This window comes from Crinia signifera, chromosome 2 (genome assembly GCF_055691185.1).
Source record: "Crinia signifera chromosome 2, ASM5569118v1, whole genome shotgun sequence".
Classification (NCBI taxonomy): domain Eukaryota; kingdom Metazoa; phylum Chordata; class Amphibia; order Anura; family Myobatrachidae; genus Crinia; species Crinia signifera.
In genome coordinates, this window is record NC_139218.1 from 187,343,680 (window position 1) to 187,350,470 (window position 6,791).

The 6,791-nt window shown below is 46.3% G+C and overlaps 1 long non-coding RNA gene across 1 annotated transcript; it reads right to left on the bottom strand.

Annotated features, from left to right (window-relative positions):
- Window positions 1-2,780: 2,780 nt before the first annotated feature.
- On the bottom strand, window positions 2,781-4,353 carry LOC146060313 (uncharacterized). Its single transcript, XR_014470412.1, has 3 exons — window positions 4,287-4,353; window positions 3,171-3,275; window positions 2,781-2,882 (listed from the first exon to the last, which is right to left on the bottom strand). It is a non-coding gene; the product is annotated as an uncharacterized LOC146060313 (long non-coding RNA).
- Window positions 4,354-6,791: the final 2,438 nt, after the last annotated feature.

The window sequence follows — 6,791 nt, forward strand, 5'->3', positions numbered from 1 at the left end:
ACCATCAAACAAAAAGATGGTGAGTCTGCCAGCGGATATTTCAACCGTGCCTTGCAGGCATTGCCAAAACACTCTGGTATCCCCGACCCCAAGGACAACATACATCTTAAGGGAGTGATTGTCTCTGTGCTGATACAAGGTCTTAGGGAAAATTTGAGAACCAGCATAGAAACCATTTTCCCCAACTGCAGACAGATGACAATACATACTTTAAAGAAATCTGCTGTTGATCTAGACAAACGATTTATGACAGAAATGCAGACAAACGGCATGCGGAAACTGATAACAGCCGATAGTCACACTTTTAGTAAGGATCCAACCAAAAACATACAACACCCAAGGCCAGACACGGTAAGACGGAAACAAACCGTATGTTTCAACTGTGGAAACAAAGGACACCTAGCCAGACATTGCAGGGTAGGTAACCATAGGAAACATAACACACATGTAAGTGACTGGGAGACACACTGGGAGGAGACAGGTAGGTCTCAACACATAGCCATAGCCCCACCTAGTAGCCAACGCCGCCCTAAGCATGACACATATATGCAAACAGGGAATAGGACATACCTACACCCCACAACCAGGTAACATGACACAATATCTGAAGGAGGAGCCTCAGATATGGGTAAGTGTAATGGTTTAAACGCAAAAGTTTATTTTTTTTTTAATTAAACCCGTTAACAACATTCCCTCCTGATCTAGGTTGTGCCAAGCAAATGGCAGTTACAATTGGGGTAACAGGAAAAGTGCAGCATTACCCATTGGTAAAACAAATAGAGATCATAATCGGGCCCTTGCATATCAAATACTCTGTCTTATTGACTGCAGCGGCTGCGATTGACCTTCCAATTACAGAACTACCTTGAAAAATAAGTTATGTCTGCTTCTGGGCTCCAGAGGATTCATAACTTAGAGACAACAGGACCAGTATGCACGAACTAGATGTAAAATCGTTAGATATACCCCCATGACTAATACTGCACTGTACTGTTAAAGATTTTTTTTTAACCCATCTAAGGTAGCTAAAAACTACAGCACAAATACCGAGTTCCCTTTGAACTAAAGATGGGCAGGACACAGGATTAATGGCAACGATAGCTTCAATAGAAACCCATTTAAAAACAGAGAGCATAGCGCCCCAAAGTACAGCTTCACCATTTTGAAACATGGGGTGGCATTCTATGTGATGAGATAAATGCGCATGTTTTTTTAGCGCACCACATCGCCGCTATTCGCCCTTTTTGAAATCGCATTTTTCAGTCATAATTCGCATATTTAATGTGATGCGCATTGGAGGCTGAAAAGTGCGAAGTGGTGCGATTTGCGGCGAAGTGGTGCGATTTTAAGTAACAAAAAAGTGCGAGTTCTTCTGCCGGTCATGTGCGAGTTTTGGACCAACCGGAGTGCGATTTACAAAACTGTCTCTGCATGAGTAAGAACCCCCCAACCTATTGGCCCACCTCTGTCCCCTCCATTATGCATCACACCCCCTATATAAAGGGGCATTGGCGCCATTTCACTCTTTGATAGGAAGTAAGTAGCATGGAGAGGAGCAGTGGCAGTGTGAGTAGAGGAAGAGGTGTTGGTGGCAGAGGGAGCAGTGGCAGAGTGAGGAGTGGCAGAGGGAGCAGTGGCAGAGGGAGCAGTGGCAGCAGCCAGCCAAGTGGGAGAGGCAGCAGTGTGGCAGGCAGCAAGGCCAGCCCCAGACCAGGCCCTGGGCGTCCAGCCCCAGCAGGAGGAGGTGGAGGATCCGCTGGCATCCCCATCCTATAGCCAAAACCTTGACCATACCCCACACCAGCTGCAGGAGGGCTATATGTCAGAGATGGAGGAAGATGGAGGTGAGGAGGAGGAAGACACTGGCATGGAGGAGGAGGGGTACATGGCTGGAGTAGAAAATGAGGAGGAGGAGGTGGAAGCTGGCCGCACCAAAAGTGGCCGGAAGGTCAGATTTTCATATGAGGAAAATGCAGCACTTGTCCGGGCTATCATGCCAGTGTTTGACCGTTTGCTTGGCAAATCTCACCACAAGACCACTGCACAGCGCAAAAGGGCTATGTGGAAGGACATCACCCAGGCGGTGAACGCTGTCAGTCAGCACAAGCGCCTGGTCCGCAATGTAAAAAAGAGATTCAACGACATCAAAAGGCAGTTGAAAAGTAAAATGGCCATGGAGTTGGAGGAGGCCACCAAGACTGGAGGAGGAAGCCCCACCACTGTGTGCTACACTTCGTATGAGGTGTAGTTGAAGCGCATCATACCCCCTGAGGTCCTGCCTGGCATGCACGTGGCGGATACCGATAGGCCGCAAACGCCATCCAGAGCTGGTAAGTGTGACCCCATGCAATCTTAAACATACATGCCAATGTTTTATAACTATAATGTTCACTTGTATTGTTATGCTAAGTAAAGTGCTGCTGTGGAACTACATAGCCCAGCAAGGTCATGCACAAGAAATTGCCTGCTCCTACTTTCAAATTGCTCATAATGCTGGGCCCTGTAGTTCCACAACTGCTCATATTGATCAACACTGTAACATTCTTTCTAGCAGCCTAACATGTATGTGGCCAAAAACACAGCGGTGTACTGGTGGTTTAGCTGCCATGACTACATACCACAGATTATCCAATAGTTGTCATGTGGCCACTAATTTAATAATAATTTTACCAAATAATAGTGTGAAAAAAAAAAATTGTGGTGAATAAATAATGCAGTCCTTATCCAAAGGAAGTATTGTCCATTATAGTCATTTGAATGCATGGTTTTTGTAAATGCTTATCCATTGTAAGGTCCATGATGGCTGCCCATCTTTCCTTGTACAGATTGTCCATCCCGAAGTGCTGCGGCATCCAAGAACAGAAGGCCCGTTGCTGCAGAATCTGCGGAAGCAGGTAAATGAACAAAAAACACGCCATTACACATACAGTACACAAACCCATGTCACATCAAAAATATCTCACACTACATTCATCTCCTGCTGCTACATTGCAATGGAAATGAATGTCATCTGAGCTAGGCATGTGACATATTATAAATGTCAATGTTACATGCTGTATCGGGGTACATGTGTAAGTACATAACACCCCTAGGTATGTGCGTCCAGCATCTCAAGCCCTTTCTAAAACAGTATAGACGACAGTGTAGCCTATATATGCATCAGTACTTACCTCTTCATCTGTATCCACAGGTGCTATACAACTAGGGACCAACCAAACAGATTCTTCAATAATGCTGTTAGACGAAATGGACATCATTCTTGAACCGGTCGAGACCTTTGCGGCAGAGGAGGAAATACAGACCTCATCACAGAGTGATCTTCCCCCAAGTGGGGTGTCTCCCAACCCACCCCCACCCACAAACACACCCCATACAGCAGCTTCTGCTTCCCAAGTAGCTAACTCCTTGGTCAATTTCAAGGACAAACAGATATAAATCATGGCCTCCCAAAGCCTGCAAATAGGTAACATCCAGGGGTACATGCGTGACACCTTTCTTCAATTGCGCAAAATTGCACGTAGTGTACGGGTATGTGTAGGCACTCATGTGCGCATTGCTAACAGCATTGACACCCGTTTTGCAGATTTAACTTCTGCTGTAAGGGAGCAGAATAGCCATATTGGCAGCCTGGCACAAAGTATAGCTGCACTAAGCCAATCATGCACAGCGCAGACCAATGCCCTAATAGGTATGCAGGCCCAAATACAGCAGCTGGAAGCCAATGTGGGAGGTGGCGCAGCATCAACCCTCAGCAGTGTATCCAGCACCCCAATAAGTGGCTCCCCCACTTCCCCACCCCGGCGGAGTGTTAGGACCCGTGGTGGGCTTGGTGCAGGTTCTAGAAGTGGTGTAGGGGTGCCTGATGCTGGGAGAAGGTAGCTCATATATATGTTTGTTAATTTTGTAAAATCCAAAACATCTTGTAACATGCCCCCACAGTTGTTATGTTTCACCTGCAAAAATGCAGATTGCGTCTGACAAAGTAGGCAGAAGTAAAAATGTCTAACCGCATACCATTGTGTTTGTGTATTTGTATAAAAACCAATTATTGTGTGAATTATAACATATATTAATGGTATATGACAATGGGATTGCACTAAAGTAGTGTGGGGTAACTCCTTGGCTGGCAAAGGTTGTGGATCTACATATTCCAGCAGGCTCTGACACTCATGGTTTGGACTGTAATGGTTGTAGTGTGTAGGGCATGCTGGCACGTGTAGTTCCACAACACCAGTGAGCCATGTTTGACTGCAAACTTCATTCATACATGTATCAAATGTACTTACAAGCTAGATACCAGCAAGGGATAGGTCAGCACCACCATCTGCATCCGTTGGGCTCTGTGTATTAGGCTAAATGTGGGTGGAAACAGATGGAATTGGTCAATAATTTGTTTATGAGTACACTTACAGCACAGGTACATTTTGGACTACAGGGCACATGTGCTTACCAGAAAAGTAACGGCTGATGATGTGTGTGCGCACCAGATTCCCCCTCTGCGTACCCCTCACTACCCGAGGTGTGGTAGGTTGGGCTTCCTGCACGACTGCTGCATGTTTCTCCTCCACATAGGCAGGTTGGGACAGGGCTATGTTGTGCAGCATGCAGCATGCCTGGATGATCATCACTACTTTGGCAGGGTGGTAAAGCAGTGTACCCGACGACCTGTCCAAACACCGGAAGCGACTCTTCAAAACGCCAAATGTGCGCTCCACCACATTGCGGGTTGCAATGTGGGCTTCATTATACCGGTGCTGTGCAGGGCCCTCTGGGGTGCGCAAAGGTGTCATGAGCCAGGAAACACAACCATATACTGAGTCACCTAAAACACAGATAGGAAGTGATTGCCTTATATGGGAAGGTATGTGTTTCTTTCAAACAGGACACAGTGGTAGAAGTGCAATATGCTTGTGAAACTGGAAACACACACATTAGAGCAGGTACAAATAAGGACAGACCGGGTAATATGTAAAAAGGTACTACCTAGTAGCCAGCCCTCTGGCATTTGGTGGTCGGTAAATCTGTTCCAGAGGGCTGAGTGTCTCAGAATATAGGCGTCATGGCAGTTTCCCGGAAAGCCTGCGACAACACTCAGGATTTTCAAGTGAGCATTGGATACAACCTGCACGTTCAGGGAGTGCCGCCCACGCCTATTGACGTAGACGTGGCCCCACGCGTGCGGTGCCCTAATCCCAATGTGTGTGCAGTCTATAGCTCCCAGCACGCGAGGGAATGCTGAGAGTCTATAGAAAGCCAACTTGTGGTCCTGCCACTCCTGCTCAGAACTGGGGAATCTGATGTATGTGCGCCACAACTTCTTTAAAGCAAGTAACACTTGAGTAAAATGCTTAGAGAAAGTGGCCTGTGATACCCCCAAGGCCCATGAGGTCACAGACTGAGTGGAGCCTGTGGCCAAATAGTAGAGGGCACACATTAATTTGTGCAGGCCAGACACTGCATAGTTGCCTCCCCCAAAAGGGTCCAAATCATCTCTAACCTGCTCATATAAGTCCAACAGGTTAATGCGGTTCAGCCTAAACATCCCCACAACCTGTTGATCCGAGAGGGAGTCCAGGTACAGCCGAGCACGATACATACGTGGGGTACGCAGTAGTCGGGGGGCTACCTGGATCTGGCGCGCAGCTTCCTCCCTCCTGCGCAGCTCCTCCAAATGGGCCACATCACAGATAAGCAACTCCAAATCACTCTGCAAAATCTCCATGTCTCAAACCCTCACAGGTGTCCTTAATGATGTTGGGGTTTATGTAGGGGTGTTTGTGAGTGAAAATGAGGGCACCTGTGGTGAAATTAACCATGTGTGCACTTGACCAAAATGAGTTCTGGGCCAAATCGCCAAACAGAACCTGGTCTGAAATAAGTGCGATTATTAGACACCTAAAAAGTGTGATTTGCGAAAACGCATTGTATTAAATAAGCGAGTTGTATACTTTTCTATACGAAAACATCTGGATGCGATAAAAATGCGAATTAATTTCGCACTTTTGGTCTGCATGCGTTAACGCACATAATATGCGATTTCAGTCCCTTAGCGCACCCTATTAAATAGGCGATTTGATGGAAAAATGCGATGTCGCCATTTTGTTGACTAATTAACGCCAAAAAACGCAAATCTCATCCCATAGAATGTCACCCATGAAGTCGAGCTGGAAAAGTACCCAGTGAAATAACAAGGTTCCTAAAAGAGAACCTTTTAGCAAATACCCCTAGACACAGCCCATAGTCACAACCCCACTGGGTAAGAGAAAGGAGGGAGGGCTTACAGATCAGAACAGGAGTTGAAAAGGGTGAGAACCAAATAGTTGAGAGCCAATTCCCCCATAGTGCCAAATCCTGGTGTCATCCAAATAAAAGAGAAATTTCTGTTGCAATAAATGTACACATTGCTGTCATTAATTTTTCTACCCTTTTGATTTTTTTTTTTCCATTTTTCCTCCTATCCTTCTGTTCCAGAAACTTTAAGAGCCACAAAGCCTCTCCCCCAGGTCTTGCGGGAGTGCACACTGTCCTTACAGCCCACAAATGGTTTGATACCGATACAATGGGTCAATGACTTATTGTTATGTCCTTTCTCATCCACAACACCAGCAGGTGGCGATAGACAACTTCTGGTGTATCCTCCTGAGGCAGGACATAAGGTTTTGCAGGACAGATTGCAGTTGTGCCTGAACGGGGGGAGGGGGAATCTGGGACACATTAGTAACCACAACCCCACAAATGATAGGAAAGTAGTTCGAAAAATCTGTCACACACCCAGCAGAGAAATACCTATT